Source organism: Manis javanica, chromosome 10 (assembly GCF_040802235.1).
Source record: "Manis javanica isolate MJ-LG chromosome 10, MJ_LKY, whole genome shotgun sequence".
NCBI classification, from domain to species: domain Eukaryota; kingdom Metazoa; phylum Chordata; class Mammalia; order Pholidota; family Manidae; genus Manis; species Manis javanica.
Genome location: NC_133165.1, coordinates 36,531,536 through 36,558,873, shown reverse-complemented (window position 1 = coordinate 36,558,873; position 27,338 = coordinate 36,531,536). Strand labels below are relative to the sequence as shown.

Sequence of the window (27,338 nt, the reverse complement as noted above, 5' to 3'; positions counted from 1 at the left end):
GCTGGGGGAAGGGGCAGATCTGCGGCCTGGCCATGGGAAGCCCTGTCTCTGCTTAGTTCAGGATTCTGGAAGGCAAGGCTTGCTCCCTCTCAGGTGGAAAAGGGGCTCACCAAGGGGGCTGGCTCCCTAGGACTAGGTTAGGCCATGCCTAGGCTCTGAGCTCTAAAAAGTAACCCTCAAACTCAGGTTTGCTCATTTCTCTGCCACTCCAGAGATAGGAGGGTGCTGTTGGTTGTATGAGGTGTCCAAGTTACCCCCATGCCCGACTCACCAGGAGAGGTGGCTGGGCTCTGGTGGGCAGACAGCTCTCCACCCTGGGATCAGGTTTCCAGCCTGTTATTTAAAGCCTGGCTCCTGGCTCCTGGCTCCTGACGGGCGGGCCGGGGCAGCAGCCGCCTGCGTGACCAGGATGAGAGACTGCAATCCTGACTCGGCCTGTGTGCCTATGGCAACTGGCGTGCCGGCCTTGGAGACTAATCTCCAGGCTGCGAGCTGGCAGGGGCCTCTCCGGGTGGGGCTACTGCTCCCTGCAGAGGCCCTTGGCTGGGGAAGGGGACCAACTCTTCTCCCCACTGAAGGAGGGGCCTTGGAGCAGTGCTCTTAGCCAGACTCAAACACAAATTCCCATGGCCACAACCCCTGCCACCCCCTGCCAACACACACACAGTTGTGTATGTGGGGATGTGGCCGCCAGGCATGCACACCTGCATCATAACACTTCTTTCTACGTAGCATGGGGATCAACAGCAGGTGCTCCTGCCCTTGGAAGTGTCTCAGGCTAAGGAGATAGGACAATATAATAGACTAGGGAAAAAAAAAGATTAAAACATACGGCAATGTATCTTGAACTGAGTAGTGGTTACATGGGTGCATACACAGGTAAAAACTCATGCTAGACACTTAAGATTTATGCATTTTACTGTTAGTAAATTATACTTCCACTAAAAATAAGTGGCACGCAAGAAGCACAGGATGGTGGGTGGTGAAGTCAAGGAGGCTTCTTGGAGGAGGCAACACTTGAGCTGAGCATCATGTCACAGGACAGCAAAGCCAGAGAAAATGCCTAGGCACTGCCTACCTACACAGGGGACAGCGGCCCTGCCCCCAGCAGTGCCCACCTCCCTAGAAATAAATACTAAGCAAATACTGCAGGAGTGTTTGAAGGGGAGCCAAATACTGCCTTCCCAGGAAACCCAACCACCAGCCGTGGCCACCCACATGTTGCAGGTCGGGTGGTGGTGGGTGGGGCGGGGCTAGCTCTGCAAGGCTGGAATGTCCCAGTCAACACAGGAAGTGATGGGCCAAGAAACTGGCTCAGCTGCAGGCGCCAGGAGAAGGACCTCAAAATTGTCATCATTTAGAGGTCAGGACCATGGAAAGGTTTGGAGCAGGGGCAAGATGTGGTCAGTGTAGGAGATTCTGGCAGGAAGTGGCAGGTGAACCACTGAGGCAGGACCGAAGCAGGGGAACTGGGAGTCACCAAGCTCCTGCAATGGGCCCGGCCAGCAAGGACCAGGTCTGAGGGCATCGGCAGCAGGGAGATGGAGAGGCTGAATCTGACTATTGAGAAGGGCAGCGCTTTGGGACCAAGGGGGTGCAGGGGACCCGGAAGGGGGTGCCTGGAGTGACACACAGGTTTCTGATTCTGAAGAGGGGGATGACAGTGCCCCCAGCCCAGCAGGGAACAGAGCAGGGAGGCCAGAAAAGGGGGGGCAGAGAGGCTGAGTCTGGGGTCAGGGGCGCCACCTGCAACCTGTGGGTGATCAGGGGTTGGGACCTGGTGGGAGGCTGTGGGCAAAAGGAACAAGATCTAAGAGATACAGAGCGGCAAAGGCCCCAGATGGAGAGTGTGGTGGGAGAAATCACAGGGAGACCCAGGATGAGGGCAAGTCAGAGAGCCAGGGGAGGGGAGAAGGGTGGGACTGTGGGGGGGTGGGAGCCGGAGGGCAGGGGGCTGGTCAAGGACCCGAGAGGAGCATGAAGACTGGGGTGGCCAACCAGATGGGCAGGGTAGCCCGGCAGAGGCCTAAAGAATGGAGATGCCTCACAGGTTTCATTCTTTAGGGTGAGAAAACCCTAAAAATAGGTTGGATGGAAATACACACAGTGTCCGGATGGGAGGCAGGATCTCCCAGTCCCTCCAGATAGACCCCAAAGCTTCTGAGTTCAGCACACAGGCCCCAACACTGGGATGAGAGTCCTCACGCCCAGGTCCTCCTCCAATCTAGGGCAAGGAAAGGTCCCCTTGTAGGCCATTCATTCTGTGCATGGATGATGGCAGAGGGGACCCAGAGGCCAGCCCAGGGAGGTGGCGGGAAGGGGGTCTCATATGGGCATGTGGGGGCAGGGGCTGTATTTCACTCATGCTGTCCCCCAGAACCATGGCACGCACTCCATACACCCTTGCCGGGTGCATGAATCAATAGCTAACAGGAGCTGGAAGTCTGAGAGCCGGGGAGGTGGGAAGTGATGCATCCAAGGCCTCGGCCAGCACTTCCAACCCTACCATGCCCTACCTGGCAGGCTGGAGCCCCTGCAGCCCTGCCTGCCCCATTGGCATGAGGAGGGGGAAACGGCTGGGCTGGAGTCACCCCCAGGCTGGCCTCAAGTCCCCGCCCAACTATTTCCAGCCTGTGACTTACATGAAGGCAAACGCTCCCTGCCTCAGTTTCCCCATGAACAAAATGGCGCCATCAATTCTGCAGCCATCCACATTATGAGCACCGCGTGCTAACATGTGAGAAGTGTCTGGCACAGGCCTGGAGGCCATCGATGGGTTAAGGAAACACAGTAATGATGATGCCGACTGCCTGGCACTAGTGTCACCTGCTGAGCGGTGGTCCTGCCCTGACATCACCACGTCTCGTAGACTCTGGGGCAACTCACACAGGTCTCCGGACTGGCAGCACAATGACATTTCTGTGCCCCAGGTTTGGGGGCCCTGGGTGGGAAAGGCAGGCCTGGCCCTCAGCTAGGATTCAGGGGAACTGGTGCCCCACCCCCAGCTCTGGCTGGTCCGGGAAGCTCATGGGCATAGTGTGCAAATACGTATTGGTCTGAAGCAGCTGCAGTGCCTGGTGGCTGGGTGACAGAAGTTGGTGGGGAGAAGACAGCACTGGGGTGGTGCCAACCCCTGGGGCGATCGTGTCTCCTGAGGGCCCCCTTGTCAGACATAAACAGGCCTTCTCAGAAGGATGAGCAACATAGATGAGGAGCATCAGGTCCTTTCTTGTCGGGAAAAGGCTGAGCGGAAAAAAGCTAATCACTTGTGGGTGATCTAATCCCACGGTGCTGGCTCATGGGCTCAGGCCCCAGCTGGCAGCCTGGCCTCCCAAGCTGGCTGTCTCCCTCCTGCCTCCTGTCACTGGCTTCTACTCAACCCAGGACCCCAACCTCAGAGCTGCTAGGGGTGGGCTGCAGAGGTCCCAGGACACCTGGCTTCTAACCCCTTTACCACTCCAAAGTGCAGATTGGGCACTGCCCCGATCTGGGCCAGAGTCTCCCCATCTGTCAATTGAGAACTTGGGTTAGAAGTTCTCCAAGGGCCTTTTGACCATCAGCCCCAGATGGAAGGACCACCCAACCCCTCCCCGGGCACCTGACTCCAAACCTGCCCTGCCCACTCCACCTCCCACCTCTCATTCCCACTCCTTTACATCCCAACACCCCCCGCCTCCAGGCCCTTTGCCCCCACACTTCTCATTCCAGGGCCTCCCCTGGGCCTCAGACCCATCTGTCAGATGCTATGGGACACCAACTAATTGCTCAAGTGTTTTCGCTGCATCTGCTATGACCCAGGCCCTGAGCTGGGGTCAATCAGGCCCAGTCCCTGCCCCAGCGCTGCCAGAAAGGGGGTGCGAAACCACAGGTTATAGGCTATCTCCATTCAGATGTCCACGCACTGGATGTCTGTCAACCACACCTGCTGCTTCCCATTGTCCTTGCCCCTCACACACACATCACAGCTAATGCCCGACAGCGCCCAGGCCTTCATTCTTCTCAGAGTTGTACTGACTGTACACCTATTGTGTGCTCCAGGCAAGGAATACCACCAAACGGGGAAGATTCACGTTAATGACACATATTATCCCCAGGGGATGACATGCATTTTATGGCTGGGCACTCACAGGCATGCACACACAGGAACACTGACTGCCCCTCTCCTTGACACAGCTTCCAGACACTATCCCGTCCCAAACCCCAGCACCCTGGGAGGCAGTACAGAACAGAGACATCATCCTCCTATGTGGATACCTGAGGCCCAGTGAATAGGTGACCTGCCCACAATTACACACGGACCCTGAGGGAGCTGGGACTCTGTGCCCACAGTCACGCTCTGGTCCCTGCCCCTGCCCTACTGTGTGCACGTGAGCTTGTATGCGGGCTCACACTCGTTACTCCCACCCATACCTCACTTGGGCAAGGAGAGCCTGGTTACCTCTATCTACCCGAAGCAACCTGGGGCTTGCCTGAAGCTCTGTCCAGGTGGTGTGATTCCACATCCCTTCCCTCCCAACCCCAGGACAGGGAGGACCTAGGGGAGCCCACCCCAGGTCACACCACGCCATCCCATCCCCCAACCCCCGGGTCCAACGACTCATGAAGGGAACAGCCCCTGGGACATGTGGGTCTAGCCGGCTGTGTGATGATGGGCAGTCCGCTTCCCCTCCCTGGGCCTCAGTCTCTGTCTCTAATCAAGATGCAGATACTGACAGCACCCTGCACCTTCCTCCCGCACAGAGCAGTGGTGGGAGGTGAGAGCCAAGCCACAGAGGAGCCTTTCCATCCAAACCCTACCTCGGCCTTGGGCCTAGCTGACCACCTTTCCCCCCAAAGCCTCAGTCACATCATGGCCATCAACAGCAGCAGCAGCCACATGTGATACGCAGTGCTATGTGGTTAGTGTCCTGTAAGCACAATTGTGCTGTCCCCATTTGACAGATGAGATTACAGATGCTCAGAAAGGCTGAGTAACTTGCCCAAGATCACACAGCCTGAAAGAATCAGGGGCAAGCTTCAAAGCAAGCAAACATGTGCCCAACACCCCTACAACTTCCCTAGCAGTCCCCATGGCAAGGCTCACAGCCCAGGACTGAATGCAGACTGGCACGTAAATGCTCACAAACTGTCTTCTCTGACTCCTCCCAGCTGGCAAGGGGCTTCAGGACAGGGGCTGGGCCCCCTGTCTGAGGACACAGGTGGGCTTTCTGGAGGGGACTCCAGAAGGGACCCTGAGATCTCATTTTCTGAGCCTAAACTCAGCCCAGGGAAGGGTCCTGTGCTACCCTGAGATCTCATTTTCTGAGCCTAAACTCAGCCCAGGGAAGGGTCCTGTGCTACTAGGATCAAGAGCCCTCTGGGATGCTGGGGCAGGTTATGGAGACAGCCGGGGAGAATTCCTGTCTCCAGCCCTCCATGCCGACCCCAGGTTCTGGGTAGCCCCGTTGTGTCTGCAGAGAGCCAGAAAACAGGATCAAGCAGAAATTGGTTTCATGGCCCAACAGGAATCCCAGCTGAAGCCTGGTTTGAGAGAGTCACTCCTCCCCCCAAGTTCTGTCCCTGCTGAGGTACAGATCAGTGGAGATGGGTCCCAGGCCCTGCCCCTGGCACCCCAGGGCCCCTACTCACTGGGCTCTAGGCCTTCAGAGAATCTTCCTCATGGGGCTGACACAGCTCTGAACTGGCTCCAAGGACCTGAGGTGCCACCATGCATGCCCTCCCCTGATGTCCATCCTCACAGAAGTGTGTAGAGCCCTGGCAGCAGAGTGGACACAGCTCACTGGCAATGACTCAGCATTAACACCCTGATAAACTGGGGCCTGCATCACTGAGCCTGGGTCCATCCCTCCCAGGAGTGCCGCCCCCCAAGACATCCCATCTGCCCCCTCCCAGGGTCTCCAGGGGTCTCTCAGGTTCTTCCACGTTGTCAGCCCCACCCTGAGGACTGCGTCTGTTGGGATTTACCTGGATTCGTAATGAAGTTCAAGCTTAACCTGAGGTGCCATCATGGATGGACTCCGATGGTAGAAACTGGTGCCCTCTCCTGCCTGTCCCCGGGGGCCTTCAGTCATTCCACACCCATCAAAATCAACCACCTGCCACATCCTGCCTCCAGGGAGAATCTGCAGACACCTGTCCCTTAGCAGACTCTTTCCTTCCTCCTTTGGGTTGTGTCAGAGGCCCTGGCCACTCTCACTTCCCCACCTCCCCATCAGCCACTGTCTGCTCCAAAGCTTCCGGCCAGCTGGTTGGCCTTGAAGCACCTGCCCAGCCTCCTGGGACGGGCAGGCAAGGGAGGCACAGGGGCCCCTGCAGGAGGGCAAGCAGTCCTGGCCCAAGTGTCACGAGATGTGGTTTGGGATCTTGATTCTCATCATGTGTCTTCCTAGTCCTAGGCCTCAGTTTCTCCATTGGAGGAAAGGAGGCCAACATATTCTGAGGTCCCTTCCAGCTCTAACAGTTCATGGCTCAAAAGCACATGGCATACCCCATCTGGGAGGCTCAGTAACGGGGGCAGGGGGAGAAGGATGCCTGAGGAAGGTGGCAGGAGGGGGCACTGAAGATCTGCCCCCCCGCCCAGCATGTCACATTAGCCATCCTGGAAGACAGACCCAAACTCAGTGGTGACATGTAAAAGGGAAAGTGGCACCAAACAGAACAAATGGAATGGTTAACCCTAGGTGGGGTCAATTTGGAAAGGCTGGTTCCAAGTTCAGGCTGAGTTTTCAAAACAGGCATAATACACACCTAGTAAAATTCACTCTCTTTGGTGTATATAGCTCCATGAGTTTTTACAAATGCAAACCCACATAACTAGCACTACCATCAAGACACAAATCCATCAACACCCCAGATACCCCATACCCATCATCAACCCACCCACCTGTCCTACGCAACCTCCTATCTACTTCTGTCCCTAGTTGTACATTTTCCAAAATGTCATATAAATGTAATTGTATAGGATGTAGCCTTCTGGGTCTGCCACCTTTCACTCAGCTTACTGTTTTTGTGATTCATCCATATTGTTTCTATACTGGGTTTGTTCATTTTCATTGTTGACTAATATTCCATGGAATGGATGTACATTTGTTTATCCATGCCATGGTTGGACATTTAGCATATTGGATTTTGCCTTCATGCTATGCCTCATGGTCACAAGGTGGCTAAATTCCCTCCAGCCCTTACACCCATGGTCCAAATTGAGAGGAGGAGTTAGGGCACAAATTCCCATTTTGGACAATCACAAATAAAGCCACTATAGATATTTCTCTTCAGATCATGGGAAGATGGTGGCGTGAGTAGTTCAGAGGAAATCTCCTCCCCAAAACATATATATTTATGAAAATACAATAAATACAACTATTCCTAAAAGAGACACCAGTGGATGCAGTACAACAGCCAGGATACATCTACATCTGTGAGAACTCAACATCACATGAAGGGGGTAAGATACAAGCCACGGCCAGGCGGGACCCGAACCCTCCCCAACCCCAGAACCCGGCAGGAAGAAAGGAGTGGGAACAGGGAGGGAGTGAAAGCCCAGGACTGCTAAACAACCAGCTCTAGAAATCTGCACCCGGAACGCAGACACAAAGTGCATGGGAAAAGCAAAACCTGTGGGCAGGTTCCCCCCAACCGGCGCCCGAGACAAAAGAAAAGCAAGTACTTTCTGCAAGTCTTAAAGAGACAGGGACCCCATAGCTGGACGAAGTTGTCGCGGCACACATAGCCAGGAGCTGGGAATCTCGGGGAAACTTAGGCGCCCTAAACCCCAGGGAGGTAGCGCAGCTCTGAAGCCCCTCACAGCACTAAGCAGCCTGCCAGTCATTCCTCCAACTGGCGTGGACCCCGACACACCAGCCCAGCAGTGGAGAGTGGCAGTGTGTGCCACGGACAGCAGCGCCGGAAGGGACTGGGAACAGATCCGTGTGCCAGCAGCGCCAGATGGGACCAGGAGAGGCTTGTGCGAGCCTGCAGTGGCGCAACCAAACAGCCCGGGTGCGGCTGGTGTGCCCCGGCGGCAGTGAAGCCAGAGGAGCCCGGTAGAGGCCCGCACAGGAGAGCCCCGCGCACACTTGCTGCAGAGCCAGAGGGAACAGGCACACTCCCAGCAGCCTACTGGAATCCCAGCCCAACGCACAGCCGCCTGGGCCAGACTCAAAGGCCGCTGCTGCCATACAGCTGCCTGGCAGGGGTGCTGCTAGCACAGAGGAGCGCACCTGGCGTGCCTGCCACTCCCCACAGGGCTCTGTGCTGCTCTGACGGAGACCCCGCCCACAGCAGCTTATGGGACTAACCCGGTGGCTGCTTCAGGAGTGCAGGTAACCATCACAGGCAGCGGAGAAGGGCAAGGCATCCAGCAAGCAGGAAAGGACTTTCTTTTCCCAGCTGACACACCCGCAACCTGCCTACAGCCATGCTATCACCATGAAAAGGCAAAAAAATTTAGTCCAGTCCAAGATAGTTCAAACAGTACCTGGGAAAGGATCTGCAGAGGCAGACCTAACCAGTCTCCCTGAAAGAGAAGTCAAAATAAAAATCATAAACACGCTGACAGAGGTGCAGAGAAATATGCAAGAGCTAAGGGATGAAGTCAGGAGGGAGAGTACAGACGTCCGGAGGGAGATTACAGAAGTGAAACAAACTCTGGAAGGATTTATAAACAGAATGGATAAGATGCAAGAGGCCATTGATGGAATAGAAACCAGAGAACAGGAACGCATAGAAGCTGACACAGAGAGAGATAAATGGATCTCCAGGAATGAAACAATATTAAGAGAACTGTGTGACCAATCCAAAAGGAACAATATCCACATTATAGGGGTACCAGAGGAAGAAGAGAGAAAAAAGGGATAGAAAGTGTCTTTGAAGAAATAATTGCTGAGAACTTCCCCAAACTGGGGGAGGAAATAGTTGCTCAGACTACGGAGGCACACAGAACTCCTGAGAGACGGGACCCAAAGAAGACAACACCAAGACACATAATAATTAAAATGGCAAAGATCAAGGACAAGGACAGAGTATTAAAGGCAGCCAGAGAGAGAAAAAAGATCACCTACAAAGGAAAACCCATCAGGCTATCATCAGACTTCTCAACAGAAACCTTACAGGCCAGAAGAGAATGGCATGATATATTTAATGCAATGAAACAGAAGGGCCTTGAACCAAGGATACTGTATCCAGCACGACTATCATTTAAATATGAAGGAAGGATTAAACAATTCCCAGACAAGCAAAAGTTGAGGGAAATTGCCTCCCACAAACCACCTCTACAGGGTATCTTAGAGGGACTGTTCTAGACGGGAGCACTCCTAAAAAGAGCACAGAACAAAACACCCAACATTTGAAGAATGGAGGAGGAAAAAGAAGGGAAATAAATAATCATCAGTCTGTGTTTATAACAGCTCAATAAGTGACTTAAGTCAAACAGTAAGGTAGTAAACAACCTAACCTTGAACCTTTGATAACCATGAATCTAAAGCCTGCAATGGCAATAAGTACATATCTTTCAAAAATCACCCTAAAAGTAAATGGACGGAATGCACCAATCAAAAGACACAGTAATAGAATGGATAAAAAAGCAAGACCCATCTATATGCTGCTTACAAGAGACTCACCTCAAACCCAAAGACATGCACAGATTAAAAGTCAAGGGATGGAGAAAGACAGTCCATGCAAACAACAGAGAGAAAAAAGCAGGTGTTGCAGTACTAGTATTAGATATTTCTCTTTACGTTTTTATGTGAGCCTGTTCTGATTTCTCTGGATAAATACCTAGCAATGGATTTGCTGGGTTGTACAGTATGCTTAACTTTATAAAAAGCTGCCCCAAATCCATAGAGACATCATTAGTGGTTACCAGGGGGCTGAGAGTCGGGGGAAATGGGGAGTCAACTGCTGAAACAGGGTTTCTTTTTGGAGTGATAAAAATTTTCTGGAATTAGACAGTTGTGACAATTGTATAACCTTGTGAATATATGAAAAACCAATTAACATTTAAAATAGTGAATTATGATATGATTATGTCAATAAAAGTAAGTAAATAAAAATGGCCAACCTGTATTCCATATATGGCCATACCACTTTACACTCCCACCAGCCATGTATGAGAGTCCCAGCCCTGGCCAGTTTTAAAGGTTAGCCCTCCCACAGCTCATTCTGGGGTGGAGGTAGGGAGAAGCAAAGGCCCTGAGGCAGCACTGAGTGAGCCCTGGGCTACAGGTCTCCTGGGCTGAGTGGAAAAAAGGCCTCTGGATGGGGAGGAGAATCTGGGTGGCATGGGAGGTGACTGATACTGCCGTTCACAAAGTAGGGTCCCCTGAGCCCCAGAGCAGGGCACACCTGAGGGGCAATGGAGACTATGAGCTGCAGCAGAATCAGGCACCCATGATCTAAGTCCCCATCCTTCCATTTGAGGGCTCCACATCCTTCTTCTTGCTCCTGGAGAAGGGAAGATGCCACACTGGTTTGGGTCATGAGGGGCAAAGAGGGGCAATCCTCACCCACTAGCATTCCCAGCCCCCTTCTTCCCCCATAGGCCAGGAAGCTGACATGAAGCTGAGGTGTCAGCTTCCTGGTTCCCTGCAATTAGGGAATACTGTACGATATAGGCCTGACCTGTATGACACTGGAGAAGTCCCTGAGGAGAGTGTTCATGAAGGCAAAGCTTTGACAGTAGATGTTAGTGCCCTAACTCCTTCTCTCCATTTGGACCATGGGTGTAAGGGCTGGAGGGGATGTAGCCACCTTGTGACCATGAGGCAATAGCATGAAGACAAAATCCAATAAGCTAAATCAAGATATGAGAAAATGCTTCACCTATAGCCTACAAGGATGGCTATAACAGAAAAGATGGACGATTCCAAATGCTGAAAAGGATGTGGGAAAACTAGAATCCTCACCCCATTGCTGGTGGGAATATAAAACAGTGCATCCACTTTGGAAAGCAGTCTGGCATTTCCTCAAAATGTTAAACATCAAATTGCCATTATGACACAGCAATCCCACTCCTAGGTATTTAGCCACAAGAACTGATAACATAGTTCACACAAAAACTTTTAGACAGCAGCATTATTCAGTAGTCCAGAGTAGAAACAACCCAAATTTCCACTAACTCATGAACGGATAAACAAAATGTGGTATATCCCTACAACGGAATATTATTTGGTCATAAAAAGGAATAAAATTCTGACCTACACAACAACAGAGATGACCCTTGAAAACATTGTGCTAAGTCAAAAAAACCAGACACAAAAGCCAGGTTATATGATTCCATTTGCATGAAATGTCCAGAATAGGCAAATCTGTAGACAGAAAGTAAAACCATGTTTGCCAGGGGATTGGGGGAGGTGGGAATGGGGTATGTGACTACTTCATGGGGTGATTTTCTTTTTGAAATGCTCTGAAACTAGATAGTGGTGAATTCTGCACAATTTTTTGAACACACTTTAAAGAGACTAATTTTAAAAACAAACTTAAAAGAAAACCTAACCAGGGAGGGAAAGAGCCAAGGCATCGCTGAGCCCCCAGCTTCCAGCTGCCTACCCACAGGCTTTTTTTGTAGGAATAAATAAACCCCTCTTTGCTTAAGCCTCTGTGGTTAGGTGTCTATTAGCTGGAGCCAAACGCACGCCTAACAGAGGACTATGCTTTGCTATCTACTGGGGTTGGGGGGCTCTGTACACTGGGCAGTACTCATCCCAGGCTGGTGGTCAAGACTCAGCTCAATGTGATGTTCTTTGACACAGTCACGGTGGTGGCCTCTGGAATGGCACACATAACGTGCATGCACGTGCGCACACACACGTACACACACAAAAGTGTGTCTAAATAGCCCAAGGGATTAACTGTTCTGAGGCTCCACACTTGTGCGCTCTCCACGCACACCAGCTGCCCTTCACCGAGGGGAAACCCCCAAAGTGGGGCTGCACCCAGCCCAGGGAGACACATGCCCACCCCCACCATCACCCACCACCCTTTGGGTGCCTCTCAGCCACAACCAGACCAGCAGACACAACAACAGGGGAGGATGGGGGTGGCCCCGTGAGAGCTGGTACCCAAGAATGGAGAAAGCTCCCCACCCCTCAGGCCCCATTTCGATGGTCCTGACACCCAACTTGCTTCCACTCACTCATCAAGTTTGTATCAGACACTCCCTGTGCCAGGCAGGGTGCTGGGGGTAGGGAGTGGAGGGACAGGCAGCATGGCCCTGACCCACTGGGGGGTGACGGACAAGTACCAGGACATGGAACACAGTATGTGAGGAGGGCTATCTGGGAAAGTTCTGGGTTGGTAGGAACAGAGGGGCACCGAACACAGTCTCGGGAGAGAGCATCAGGGAAGGCTTCTCGAGAGAAGTGACATGCATGCTGAGATGTTCAAGTAACAATCAGTCCCATGAAATTAAAGGGAACATTAAAACCTGTTCAAAGGAGAAGCAACAGCACATGGGAGGCAAGATGAAGCACAGTATGTTCCAGAAACTGAGGGAAGCTCATTGCAGCTGGCAGAGAAACAAGCAGGGCCTGGCCATGCCCAGTCTGAGATGGAGGCAATCTGATAAAAGTCTTCATCTGGACCCATCACAATGGCCCAAGTTGGTCGCAGTGGAACACCTTGTCACTGCTGGAGCGTCATGCTCGCTGGGCCACATGCACGCTGTCATTTCCTATCTCTGGACTCTTACTCACATGGCTGTCCATCCATCAGTTCCCCCACCATGACCACTGAATCCCCACCCAGCCCAGTTCTGGAACCCCTGGGTCTGAATCCCACTCAACCTCCGGGGCCCAGGGAAAGGTCCCCTCCTGCAGGCTGCCCTCAGGGACATCTCACCTTCCTTCCCTATGGAGAAGGCAGGCTTTCTAAAAACCAGCCCCAGGGCCTAGAGCCCTGGGTAACCCAGCCCCAAGGCAGGGCCTGGCATCTGTGATGCCCGATCATGCACTACGAGGGTCTGAGCAGTGATGGGCCAAAGCGACTAAACAGTTGTACCCTTGGGGTTTTCCCAGCTTGCAAAAACAGAAACTGAGGAACGGTAAGAGTAGAGCAGAGTAAGATGGCATCCAGTTCCTCTCTGGGCAGGACCGGGGCTACCAGAGCTGGGAATCCCCCACCCCAAAAACAGAGGGTTGGCCTCTGAGATATCATGTGACAAGTCAAGGAAAGAATCTTAACTGGGGTGATGACCAGCTTCCTGCAGTTGAATGTGCTGAGCCCTGCAAGGACCCTGCAAAGTAGGGATAACCATCCTCATTTGTTCAGACAAGGCTCAGAGAGGTAAAGTCACTTGCCTAAAGCTGCACAGCAAATCAGTGGTAGAACTGAGACTTGAACTCATATCTATCTGGCTTCAAGGGCCCTGATGGTTTCACAGCACCACTCTGGGAAGCTGGGAAGCCCTGAGCAGCCCCCAGGAAGGGGCACTGGCCTCCGACCCAGGGAACCAAGAGATCTCTCCCTTGGATATGCTGAGAACAGTGTCTCAGGTAGCAGCTAGCCCCAGGCTGGCAGGCAGGCTGGCAGGTGATGGACCAGGATCAGAGGGAGGATGTGGTTAGCCTACCTGCCCAGAGGGCTGCGCCACCAGCTGGAAGCGGAGTGCACAGAGAACAGGGGCAACCACCTCCTTCCCAAAGGCCCTGCCTCCCCCAGCCTGGGCCTCTCTGCTGAAAGCCGTCACACCTGAAAAACCAGCTCCTGGATAAACATGAGAGAGACACCAGACTGGGCCAGTCACAAGACCCCCTTGGAGCCCGCCAGGACCACCCTGGCGCTGGACAGGAGGGCGGGTAGAGGTCCTGCCCACTCCAGGGAGCCACCTAGGAGCCCCCCAGGGCCCTTCTGCATGAGGCTTCCCTACCACAGTCCTTCTAGGCTGCCCACCAAGTACAGTCAGGGGCAGACCGAGGGGTCCTGCCTTTGAGGACACTGTGTGTGTAGGGGACGGGTGCTGGGGGCAGCCCAGCTCACTGGGAAAAGGAAATGCCTTCCTCACAAAAAAACAAAGTTAAAACCCCCAGATCTCTCAAGATACCCACACAGGCCATGTCATCACCACGGAAGCGCTCCTGAGGAGCCTACGGGCCCTGGGAGAGTGACAAGCCCTTGCTGGGCCCCCGCACAGGGCAGCCCTGGCAGCCCCACATGGTACTGCTGCCTCCACTGTCTAGATGGTCAAACTGAGGCTCAGCCGGCCAGGCAGGTGGCAGGGCTGCAGCAGGTCTGACTAGAAGCTTCCGTGACCAGCTGAAAGCTCAGTGCTGCCGACAGAAACGATCAGAAGGGCTGCTGCTCTTGTGGAACCAGCTACAGGCAAAGGGGGATCGCAAACGTTCTCTTCAGCCAGCACTGTATTTAGAGCCCAAAGAGGTAACTCAGGTAAAAGTCACCCGAACTGGCTCACAGTGGGTACAGGTGCCTGGAGACCCACATGTCCCCACCTCCCCCTTAACAGGCCCATGCCCCCCAGGGCTTCCTGGAAGCCCACCGTCTGTGTAACCCCGGCTGAGTTTCACACTGGCCCTGCGCACAGATGCTCTGTTGTCCCGCTCAGATGAACAGACCGAAGCTCAGAGGCATGAAATCAGCATCCCGAGGTCACGTGGCCCCATCCTGTTTGACCCTAAACCATGCTCCTGACTGCAATGCCGGCCCCACTGCCCTCCTTCCCTTCTCCCAGAGGAAGCCCTGCCCTTGTTTCAGGAGAACACAGAATTTCTACCCCCAGGCTAGAAAGCTGCATGTGTGGAGACCAGGGACCCCAGACTCCCAGGGGAGTCACACAGAGAGGAGCAAGGGGCACAGGACACAGCAGTTCCCAGGCCTGGGCCACCCCGAGCCGAGCAGGTCCTAGAGCATCATTGCTTGGGAGCCCAGCTGCACGACAGTGACTGCAGCCCCAGGGCAGCCGCAGGCAGGTGTAATTTCATCGGGGGCTCACTGCGTGTGTGAGTCACCAGAAACGGAGGATGAAATTCCAGCTCTGCGGACGGAGGTGTGCAGCTCTCCTGGCTTGGGGTCAGCTCTCGGTGGGGGTGGCAGCAGTAGGGGGAGGCAGTGCCTTTGTAAAAATTAGAAAAAGGTACCCTCCTCAGGGTGGCTGGCAAGGACAGTGGGCTTGATCTCCACCCCCAGGAGAGTGGGGGCAACTCTGTGATGCACCCATACAATGGAATACTACTCAGCCACCCAAAGGAACCAGCTCCTGATACACCAAGATGGAGAGATGTGTTATGCCCAGTATAGGAAGCCGGACTCAGGCTGCACACTGTGTGAGCACATTTGTGTGACACTCCAGCAGATGCAAAACTAGAGACACAAAAGTGACTGGTGGTTGCCAGAGGCCAGGGAAAGGAGGGGGCTGGCTGCAAACAGGCTGAGGGGACTTTTAGGGGTCTACGAATGTCTGATGTCTTGCGGGGTCAGGCTATGTGAAATGCGTGCACTTGTCAAGCTCCTTGGCCGGCATACTGAAGACCTGGGCATTTCATTACAGATCCCTCATCCCTTCACAACACATCTAATATCTTGTTGGGTGAGCCCCTCCTATGTGCCAGCCTAGGGCTGGCTGCCAGGACCTGAGACCCTGCAGACAGGGTACCACTGTACGTTTTTCACTGGCTGGTGGAATGACAGACAGATACAGACCCCCCATGTGGTAGTTCTGCCAGAAAATGAACCTTCATACCCCATTAGACCCCAACCAGCAAACAGGCCTGGCTCTGCCCAAGCTCCCAGGAGAGCAGCAAAGGCCCAGAAGGGACAAGGTCCCAGCTGCCTCCAGCTCACAGCGGGCCCTCCCTCCCCAACTACACAGCCCAGCTGGGCATCTGCAAGCTGCCTAGGACCCCAAGCCCTCAAGCCAGGACCTCCTACCTCTGGTTTCCCACCCTGTCTCCACCCCGGACCTGAACTGGGGTGACCCAAATACCCACGCTGTGGAGTAACCCTCTGAGGAACCACAGTGCCACCCCAGAGCTCTAGGAAGACAAGGGGTAGCATCTCCATTTTACATATGAGCAGGTGGCCCAGACTGGGGGGAGAGGGAACGTGGATAACAAGACCCTGCCCCTGCCTGGCCCACAGCCCCCCTACATTCCAGGGGCCTCAGCACTGCACAGAGGCCGGGGACTCCTGCCTCGGACGGCAGTGTGGTAGAGGGACAGCTATTTCCAGAAACCATGGTGTCACTCATCTGACGCCCCTCCAAGGGAACAGCCCCTCAAAATGTGACCCAGACCAGTGAGGACCCTCCCTTACTAGGGGCCCCATAGGCAGGATCTCTGAGCCTTGAAGGGGGTAATCAGAGGAATGGCCTCCCAGGACTCAAGCCTGGCTCTGCAAATTTTAACTACAAATCCCAATCTGGTTTCTAAAAAGATGCCCCTGGCGACTTACCCCCTCTTCCTCATCCCAACACTTCTGAATACACCATATTCTCCACAATAGCACAGAAGACCCTGAAAACCTGGGCTTCCCAAGCTGGGGATCCCTGAGCCCCCCACACCACCCAGGCCTATAGGAAATCTGGACCCTTCCACCATAAACTAGAGAAAGCCTGACCAAGGAATTAGAATCAGTGCTGATTCCAACTCACTCCAGGGCACCCCGGGAACTCCAGGCTCCAGCCACAGCCTGAGCCCCTCCCCAGCCCCCAACAGCTATAAGGTTGCCAAACAAAACACAAGACCCTGATTCAGTCTGAACTTCAGATAAACAGAAAAGTTTTTAGTGTAAGTTATGTCCCCAATCCTGCATTATTCCTTGCTTATCTGAAATCCAAAGTTAACTGGGTAGCCCTATTTTTATTAGCCAAATCTGGCAACCCAAAGCAGGTGGTCCTGAAGGAGGGAGACAGGTGGGCACACAAATAGCTCTGGTCAGCCAGGCCTAGCTCCAAACCAAGAGGGTGTTTGGAATGAGAGTTCTGCTCACTGCCTGAGACACAACCCTAACCCCCTCCAGGTCACCCCAGGCCTGTGTATGGACAGAGTACAGCCTCACCCAGCTCCTTCAGCAAATCTAACTCGCCCCAGAGGGAACAAGGGCTCAGGCTCTTGCACTGCTCTCTCACTGGCTGTGGCCCCTCTGCTGTCATCAGCCGTCACCCAGAGCACTGAGACTGAAGTCAAGTATTTCCCTGGGTGAACATTAGGATCACAAAGGGTCCCAGCCAGATACTACTGCAAATGAGGGACTGGAGATCCCAGTAAGGGGACTGGCTCCCCTGGACACCACCTGTTACACTGCTACCAAAGGGGGGACATCTGTCTTCAGGTTTGTCCCCTACAGGGCTCCCACATAACCCAATCCTTTCCACCACTCTGTCCTGCTTATGAATTCCCGCCAGGAATTCCCTTCCAGTCTCCTCCAGGGTTCACGTCTCCTGGGCCCCATGTCCTCCCAGAAGGTCCCTAGCCCTGGGTCCTGGGTCCTGGGTCCTGCTCTGCTCCCCAGAGTTTGTCAATCAACCCTCCAGGTCTTGCTTCTGGGGGCCCCTTGAGGCTTCCACAGACCCATGGAGCTGGGTGCACGTGACTGGCTTGTCCCAGAGAACTTGGCTGTGATATGGAATTATGCCTCCAAATGGCCAAGAGTCCAAGGGCTGAAGGAAGCAGGATGGGTGACATTCAGGGAGCAAAACCCCTGGCTCAGATGTGGGGGAAGACACGGTCTGGGGTGATGGGGAGAGGAAGTCCCAGGGAAATGGAGAGCAGGAAGCTCAGGGAAAAACCCTGGGATTCCTACCATTGTGGGGGACATGCCCCAGAGATGGGACTTGAGGAATAGCAGAGAGTCTGCTTAGCAATGTGGGCCAGGGTTCTGAAGCAGGATGTCATTTATTCATTCCTTCACTGAAGTAGCCATTCGGTGAGTACTGGGTACCAGCCCTGGGGCACCAGGGATTCAAAAGCAAGGCTCTGCTCCTGCCCTGTCCCTTGTGTACCTGGGAAGACAGACATGTAACTTCTGAGGGAGTTCAATGTTGGGACAATGGAAGGACAGGATGTCATGGGGACACAGAGCTAGCATGTTGGCCACCCTGAGGATGGAGAAGGCTTCCAGCCCAAGGATAAGACAGCCAACTAGGTCCTGAAGGAGGAGAGCAAAGATGCAGGTTCTTCAACCCCTACTCCCATCCCAGCCAGGCAGAGCCATTAAAGGAAGCCCCTCATCCCCCGCAGGGGAAGGGTGGGAAGAACCTTCCAGGTAAGGGGAACAGCACGTGCAAAGGCCTTCCAGGAAAACTGCAGCCTTCCAGGATTGATTGAGGAAGCAGATGAGAGCCAGAGGAAATGAACCAGAAACCAGGATGGACCAGGAGATGTGGTCTGCGGTTCCAAGGTCACGCTTAGCCCATGAATGCCCCAAGCCATCACCCACCACGTCACCCTGAGACCTTCGCCTGGGGTGTCGGACAACCGGACCACCACCAGACTGTAGACACCCTTGCTGCTGGAGACAGGCAGGCTGCAAGAACAGCCGCCTCTGAGACCCCTACAATTAGTCTGCCTTTCAGAGCATCAAACACTGGCAACCGTCACCGTGTCAGGCTAGCCTGGCTCTGGGAGACTGCCTTATAGGAACAGATAAAAAGTATTTGTGATCAGCACATTGCAAATAAAAGACCCTTCCTCGAGCTCTAAGAGCAGTCCCCTTAAGTAGGTTAAGCATGCCCCCACAAGGCTGTCTTCAAGACCCAGTTTTGCAGCCTTTGGCCCCAAGCTCCCATGTTTTAAATGAGCGGGCCATGAGTGGCTGCATAGTTCCAATCCTTGATTGTTTCCTCCACTGGGGTCCTCTGAGTCAGATCGTGACTTTCTAGGTCACCCTCAGAGCAGGCTGCAGAACGGGGTGCGGTCTTAAGCCCTGCACATCCCAAAAACAGGTTGGGGGTTCCAACACCTGTCATCTTGGGTCCAAGCCTGTCTCTTGGTCCAACAGTCCCTTTTCAGAAGAGGTCAGAGTCCACCTCACACCCTCCTGGGCCCCACACTAGGTGGCTCATCCTGGCCACCTGACTGCCCCCATCCTTGATGGCCCTGTGCCCAGCCCCTCCCCACCAGCAGCCAGCAGCCTCCCAGCCACAGCCACCTCCTGTTCCAAATAAATCGATGGAAGTGCCCTTTCCCTTTGGGAATGACGCTGCTGAAATAAACGGGCTGTTCCGAGGCACCTCCCAAACCCCGAGGCACTGGGCCAGGGCAGAGGAGCGAGCAGTCACTAGCCACAGGGCAACCAAACACTCGGAAGGAGATGATGGCCAGAGGGGGTCACAGCCACATCCAGCCACCCCTTCCTCCTGCGGTGAGCAGTAAGAGAAAGCCCCACAAATGCCCACTCCTCCAGAAGCTGTACGAGTCTGCCCCTCACCCTGCTACCAGGCCCAGGGCAAACCCAGGGCAGCCCCACACCCCACATCACAGGTACCACCCATCTGAGGCCAGGGTCCTCCAGGAGGCAGGCAGGGAGACGCTGACATGCTGAGCTGCTTCACTTGGGCTAAGATGAGGACACAGGAGTCTCCCATCCCAGGTCTCTTCCCGGGAGGCTGGGTCACAGGGCCGGACATGCACAGCTCAAGCCCACTCCATTAGCTGCATGGTCCCCCCTGCCCTGGGCCCAGGCCAGGGCATCATCCCTCTCCTTGGCTGCAGGCCAGGCCTGGAGCCCAGGAGAGGCGACAAGCCGATCATTCCAAGGGACTCAGGCTGGAGGGTGGGCATCAAGCACCCTGTGGCCCCTCCAACGGCCTCCCACCCAACTGCAGGAACTCACAGACCACCCACAGACGGGGCACCCCCAACTTGCTCCTCTTAACGCTTTATGTTCCCCTTTGCCATCCTTTGAGTCTCCTCCCCTCAACCGGAGGTTCAGCTGCCACACTGCTTGGGTCAACCCTGCCCTGAGGGCTCTAACAGAAACCACTGTGCTGGGGCAGTACTCCAGTGTTGGACTCTGCCTGTGCGCGTGGGGGGGGAGGGAGGGGAGCCCGGGTCAGGAGGTGGCCCAGCCCGAGGGAGGCAGAGGTGGGGGGGTGGAGACCCGCGGCCTTCCCAGCCCCCTCTGCTCCCACACTGGCGCCCGCCGCCACGGGCAGCAGAACTGACCTCATTCGCCAACTGCAGCAGCCTGCGGGCACCCGCTGCCCGCCCGGAGCAACCCCCCACCTCCAGAAGGCCAGGGGTGACAGCTCCCGGCCCCTCCTGGCAGGTGGGGGCGGCCGTCCCTCCCCTCCCCCCCGCCCGAATTATAATCCCTGTCACGTGCCTCCCAATGCACCTAAAAGCCGGACCCAGATTCTGTAACACCTTGAGGGGGAGGGGCGGGGGCCACGGGGGTGGGAGGAGAAGGCGAGAAGGGCCTCTGCGCCCGCCCCCCGCAAAACTTTCTCCTACCTTGAAGGATCCCCAAGCGCTCCTGCCAGCGGCGCCCCGGCCCCGGCCCCGGCCCGCGGCCAGGACTCAGCCTCCTGCCGCTGCCTCCTTAATTAATCCGGGAGAATGAGGGAAGGAGAGGCAGAGGGAGGCGCGGGCGGGCGGGCGGCGCGGCGGAGGGGCGGGCGGGGGAGCGCGGGGCGCGGGGCGCGGGGCGGGGAGGGGCCGCGGCGGGGGCTCTCGGGCCGGCCGGGGGGCTGGCGCTCGGCGGCCCCCACCCCCGGCGCGGGCTGCGGCGGAGGGCGGGGCGCGGCGCGGGGCGCGGAGCCGAGAGCGGGAGCGCAGGGAGGCTCTTTGTTCTGTAATCCCAGTAAGATTGCCAGCCATTCGCCCCGGCCCTAATCCCAGCCCCGCGCAACACCACCCTCCATTGGCTGCCATTTACATACGGGATTAGCCCGCTCGGCCCACCCCGCGCCCCGGCCTGGGCACCGCGGGGGGAGCGCCGTGCCCCCGCCCCGCCCCCGGCGCCCCGAGCGCGCGCCGCCCCAGCGCCCGCCGCCAGGGCGGCCTGCGGGAGGGGCGCCAGCGGCCTGGGCGCCCCCTGGCTGCCCGGCAACACCCCTCCGCCTCCCCAGCGCCTTCCCTTCTGGATTGGAGAGCCAGCTCAGAGCGGGGCGCGGGGCGCAGGGCAGAGGGTCAAGGTCACCCAGCGGGCTCGGGGAGGATCCCAGGAGGAGAGTCCAGGGCCCTGCGCGTTGGCTGGGGAAACTGAAGTCCGCTCGCTGGTCACTCCCACCTTGCCTGGGTTATCTTCCCGTGGCCCGTCCTAGGTGCCTCTTTCAGCCTTTGTCCCCTGGGATGGGAAGGAAGGCAGTGACATGCCCAAGGTCACAGCAGACCCAGGTGGACACTCCAGGTCCCATATTGTCTGGGGAGCCCTCCTTCTGATACCCGGACTCAGGCTTCCCCACCACTGCTCCACATCCAGCCAACCTAGGGAATCTGGTAGCACTTCTCCCATTCTTTCCAAATTCATAGATCCTCATCCACCCCAAGGAGTCCCCTGAGCCTGGCCCTAGGCCCCTGGCACACTGGACACAGCTGATAGAGACACACGCCAGGCCATCCCCAACCCCAGGGAACTCCTGGCCCAGATGGACACACCCAAATGGTAGATCAGGAATCTCCTAGGTCCTAGCAAAGCCCAGACAGTCTTACCCCAGCCTCCTGGCCATGCAGTGGGCACTTGGTAAAGGGTAACGTTGGCTGACGAGGTGTCCCCCTGGTGAGCCCACAGCCCATCAGACAGAGCTCCTCCTGGGCAGACCCGGTCCACAGTGCCCAGCCAAGTCTGAGCCCAGAGGGACCCTTGCACCCACTGAATGCCTTGCCCACAAATGGTGTTGGCCAGAGCAGCAGGGACTGGGAATGAGGTCACAGACATTCCCTCTACCCCATGCTTCCCCTTGCTCTCTTGGGGCTACTTGCCAATCCCCCTCATTGCCAGGAGGTCTGGGGATACCTCAGGGCACCCATTTCCCCACCTGCCCTATGCATGCCCTGGTGTGGCAGCAATGGCTGAGGGGAAGAGCACGGATCTGGAGTCTGACTGGGATGTTCAAATCCTGGTTCCCTCTTACCACCATGTGACCTTGGGCAAGGCAGCTCTCCATTTCCCAGTTCTCTGTCTCCATTTTCCCCTTCCCACAGCCTCTCAGTCAACCAGACTGTGGCCGCACAGTGGGTGACAGTGGTGATGGGGACCCTTGTTCAGCATCTATTTGGTGTTGGTCATATTGCATGCATATAAGATCTCTCTCTGTTCTTTACACTAAACTGGTGGCAGGGTGGGTGGGGGGTGTCCTCTTGGCCTTGTTTTACAGTGAAGTGAAGTGACTTTCTTAGGGACATACATCATGTCAGTGATGATGCTGGAACTGGCTCCACAGCCCTGGTTCTGCCCAATGACCTGTGGTCCCGCTGTTACATCTGCATCGGCCCGTGAGGTGTTGGGGGTAAGGCATGGCCTCAGAAGGCCCAGCTAAGGAAACGTGGTCTGAGAAAGGGCTGGCTGGCTGGCCGGCCTGTTGGTTTATGAGCAGAATGCTTCCTGCACTCCCTAGTCCTGGCAGAGTGCCAGATGAGGCTAAAAGAGCTGAGTCCTGGTAGTGGGGGAGTACTGGGATGTGTGCTCAGTACTGCCCTCTGCAGGCGGAATCCAGAGCAGCAATAATACAGGTGGAGGGCTGGGGATGAAGGCTACCTTCCAGCCTTTGGGCTGCTCTGCCAATCCAGAAGAGCCAGTCTGACCCCAGCCACGCCCAGGCAGAGACTGGGGGCAATGCGGTCCAGCAAAAGGCCTTGGCATCTTATGTCCAGGCCCTACTCAGCTGGGTATGAACGGCGCATGATGCCTGGCATCACGTTTACTGGCTGTGTATGCTAGGCCAAGTGGATTGGTCTCCCTGGACCTCAGCTTCCTCATCTGTAAAATGGAGCCAAGATAGTCCTTTCTTCATAAGACTGCTGTGAGGATTCAGTGACACTGATACAGGAAAAATGCTTAGTGTAGTACCTGGCACATAATATAGATGCTTGATAAGAGGTAGGTCTGAATTTATTTATTGGCTTCATCTAGGGGCCAAGTCAGATTCAGAGTCTGCTTGAACTGCTCTTCCTGATGAGGTGGAAATTCTAAAGACAAGGTCATAGGCATTCCATTTTTGTCAAGTTCAATTCATTCTGAGAAGGGCAGCAGCGGCTCCCTCAGCTGAGAGGGGAATTGGGTTGAGAAGTCCTTGCCAGTGGCTGCTTCCCACCTACAGGAACCTCTCGGGGCTCTATGAAGCACATTTGCACTGGCCCTGCCTCATCCTCCCCAGGGCCTGGCTGGGTCCGCCCTACTATGCAGATGTGGAAACTGAGGCTCCATTAACAACCTCAGAGCCACAGGGCTCTTCCCCTTACAGAGCCCTTTCCGTGCCCTCATTCACTTCACCTTCCTGACAACCCCTGTTTCACAGGTGGGGATGGAGGACGCCAGGTCATCTGCAGAAGTGAGTGTGCACCTGTGCATCCTGTATCCCCATCAGCTCAGGATCTCCCGGGCAGATCTCATCTCTCCCTTCTGGCCCAGTGCGTGAGCTCCAGGGTCTCTGACCCACAGAGTGGCCACCAGAGAGAATGCCCATAGGCCCTCAGGCCCCTGCTCCCCTGGAGTTTGGGCCCAGCCCTGGGTCCCTGACCTCAGTCCTGCATTATTTCCTTTCTCACAATTCTGGGCCACTTCTCCTGGCTCCTTGTTCCTTGCTCCTTGAGACTCCACGGGGGCCAGGAAGTACAGGTAGAGGGACAGCCCGGCCATTCCCAACAAGGTAACCCCTTTCTGAACGTTGGAGCAAGCCCAGAGGGAGCCTGGGGCTGGGGTGTCCCGGATGTGACCACAAGAACCAAAGTGAACGCAGTGCCCTTATCTTGCAGGTAGGCAGCCTGGGGTACCAAGGGGGGCAGGACTGACCCACAGCTGCCCAGCAGGGAATGGCAGGGGTGGACCCCAGGTCTCCCCATCTCCTCCACCCCACCCCAGTGCCACTCCTTTTTGTCAGTCTCTGGGTCATTCCTTGGATTTTCAGGAAATGATTTGATCTGATAATTAGTATTTATCCTGTAAAAACAAGACTTGAGTGGCTCTGGAAGCAACCAACAACATATCTCCTGCCCCATCGTGGAAGTCAAAGGGAAAATAGGATTTGATGTATGAAAATAAGCTTTCAAGGCAGCAAGCAAGGACCCATAAAACAAGGGCAGACAAGGTGTGCATAGAATCTGTAGCTGCGATGTTAAATGTTGCCCCTACCAGCCAGGATCCGCAGGTGAGATGGGGGCTATGAGGGGGCAAAGGGTAGGTGATGGGCTTGCCTGGGGACCCCCTGAGTTTGACCCAAATCTCCACCGCACCCCCACCCCCAGAAGGGCCATCCTTCAGGCCTCCAGCGTCTCCTTCATTCCCTGTCTGGGCCCTGTCCTCCTGCATCTTTGTTGCCATGGCTTGTCCAGGCTGCTAAGGACCCCCCAACGTAAAACGCTGGTTCTGGGATTTCAGGCACCCTAACAAGCTGGGGCAGGGACAACCTGGAAGCAAGAAGGTCTTCCATTAGGACCGGGGCAATGCAGCCCAGCCTCCCAGGGCCGGGGTTGGGCCCTGGTGAGTAGTTAAGGGCAGCATGGCCAACAGGGATAGGATGCGAGCCACAAATGCAGAGCACAGAGGAAATTTTTAGTTTCCTAGGAGCCATGTTAAAAAAGTGAAGCAGGTGAAATAAATTTTAATAACATTTTATTTAACCCAACATACCCAAATTGTGTTCATTTCAACATGTAGTAACTTTTTTTTAAATTGAGACATCTTATATTCTTTTTCTTGCACTGTCTTGAAAATCTAGTGTCTATTTTACAGTTACAACACATCTCAGTTTGGATGAGATCGACTTTACTATGTGACTAGTGGCCATATATTGGGTAATGCAGGTTCAAGGGGTAATTTTCCAACCCTTTTCAAGCCATAGACCTTTTTTCCGAGTAAACTTTAGCATAGATACTCTTTAGCATAGATACGGGAGAAGAATGGTGCTGCTCCGGATAGGTGCAGGGATGGGGGTCCTAGGGCTGCTCTCTCCAGTCCCTTCATCCCCTAGTTCCTCTGAGAGGCCTCTATAGGCCCCCTACCTCCACTTCCCACCCCTCCTTTGCCTGCCCCAGAGAGCAACCATTAATAACTAACTGTTAATAACTAACATTTATTGGATACTTACTGCAAGCCAGGCATGGTGCTAAACATCTTACATTGTGCCCATTCTCTGGAAGACAGAGGCTCAGAGAGATGCCTGAGGGTACACAGTTAACTTCAGAAGTCCAGCACCCCACCCAGAGTGGAGCAAAGTCACTGCCCCTTGCATCATCCCCCAGGAAGGGCCCCTGCTCCTCTCACCTGGGCCCAGCACCCCCAACCCCAGTGGGACCCAGCAGGTTCGGTTGTCCAGCAGGCAACAGGCAGCTGTTCTGCTAAGCAAATCTAATTGTAAACGGGTGAATGTTTAGAACAACTTCAGGGCCAGAAAAGGAAATATGAGGGGAAAGCCCTTCAAAGCAACTTCCCCAGATGCCATCAGAAAAAGCTAAGTTCAGTTAGAAAGATTGAGGAGGACATGGTCTCTGAACGTCTCAGTGGAGGGTTGGGGGCAGAGGGGTTGCTGAGCAGGCAGACACCCCCTCCCTGCCAGAAGCCCACTGAGTACAGCAAGAAACAGGGACTCAGCTGCATCGCCCTGGGGCGGTTTCTTCTTTCCCAGCCTCAGTTTCCTTATCTGCGGTGGGGTTTCTCGCATGCCCAAGGCCTATGGTGAGTACAGCCCCAGCCCTGCACTTGGCACGGGGCAGGGACCAGATGTGACAGGGCCAGACCTGGGGCATCATGTGGGAGCATCTTCCATCTCAGCTACTGACTTTGGGGGTCCTGGGCCTCCGTTTCCTCATCTGTGTGCTTGTTAAAAATGTAGGTCCACCCCGCCCCAGGAGATGTGTTGGCTCAGACACTGGGGGCAGAGGACGGGCAGAGAAGCCCAGGACTTTTTTTTTCTTTTTTGAGAACACAGTTCCCAGGTCTTTCTAATACCCATTCAAGCCTGGGAGCTGTTCAGACTCTGGCCTCTTGGCTCAACCTCACTCGGCCATGCTGTCCCTGCCCACAGCCACATCCCTTGTGCCACGGGGTACTCAATGCTGCTCCTCTGCCACAGGCCTGGCATGTGTCTGCATCAGACCAGCCCTGAGATGGAAGGACCCCAGTTCCACACCAAAGTGCCCTCTCTCTGTGGTGTCACGGAGATGCAAACCCCGGCCCTGGCAGCTCTGGGGCCCCGGGCACTGGAGCCAGAGAGGCATCCAACCCAGCCTGAGGCCCTGCCCCTCTGGGCCCCTGGGGAATGGTGAACCAACTCCTCTCCCGTCCCCGGATTGTCTGGCAATCCACGGCCCTGCTGTACCCTCCTCACCCCCAGGAGAAGACTTATCACCCAGGGTCTCCCTTTCTCCCCCACCAGCCTTTCCTACCCACCTCCCCAAGGAGGGGTCTGGCCTAGGCCTTGGAACCAAGGTTTTGCTTTTGCATCAAGTGGAAAGCAGGCCTTCACATGGGGTCTTTGCACCCACAGTCCTAAGCCCATTGCCCTGCCTACCACTGCCAGGTCAGCTTCTCCTCCAGATTTTAGCCCTCCTGTCCACACTGCCTGCACCACCACCTGACCATGGCTCCCAGAGCCACTCAGGGCTCTGAGCACTCTGCCTGGTCCAAATTTTACATGGGGTGAGTGACTTTGATCCCCATCTGACTAAGCTCACAGGAGGGCAGAGGCGGGGCAGGGTTCCTCACGCACCTCAGCGGCACCCAGCCTGCCACACAGTAGAGCTCTGCACACATCTGCTGAATGAATGAATGAATGAATGAATGAATGAATGAATGAATGAAAAACGGGCTTCATCTGTTTGTTGTCAGCTGACTTATTGATTTCTTATTTTCCGTCTCTTTAGGTTGCTCTCGCCAGCAAAATGTGCGTGTGGGTCTGTTCCTGTGTCCCTGTTTCCGCACTGGCCTCTGACCCCCTTCTTGCAGATTTAATCAGTGTCTGGCTCCAGCCGCCTCTCCGATTCCCTGTCTCTGTCTCAGTCAGCTGTCTTTCCTGGGATGCTCTGCCGCAGGGCGCTCTCTGAGCCTTTCTCTCTCCCAGTTACTGTGGGTCATCTCTCTCTGTCTCTGGGTCTCTGTGTTTCTGTCTCTCTCTGTGTCTGGGGGGTCTTTGTCTCCCGTGCTCTCTGCGTCTCTCTCTCCCCACGCCTGTCTTGGTCGTCCTCACTCGGCCTCCTCCTCCCCTGGAATCTGTCAGAATAGAGGCGTGTGATTGA

At 55.2% G+C, this 27,338-nt stretch overlaps 1 protein-coding gene across 7 annotated transcripts in view; it reads right to left on the bottom strand.

Annotated features, from left to right (window-relative positions):
- Positions 1–20,603, bottom strand: part of GTF2IRD1 (GTF2I repeat domain containing 1) — a 109,958-nt gene extending 89,355 nt beyond the window's left edge. For 2 of the 7 annotated variants that reach the window (XR_012122207.1, XR_012122206.1), the window contains exon 1: positions 20,400–20,602. The gene's annotated coding sequence lies outside the window, so the exon portion shown is untranslated. Of the gene's footprint in view, positions 1–5,628; positions 5,739–20,399 lie in introns of those variants that run through there. The other 5 variants (XM_073215205.1, XM_073215204.1, XM_037002799.2 and 2 more) reach the window with 5 other exon arrangements.
- Between the last annotated feature and the right edge of the window lie 6,735 nt (positions 20,604–27,338).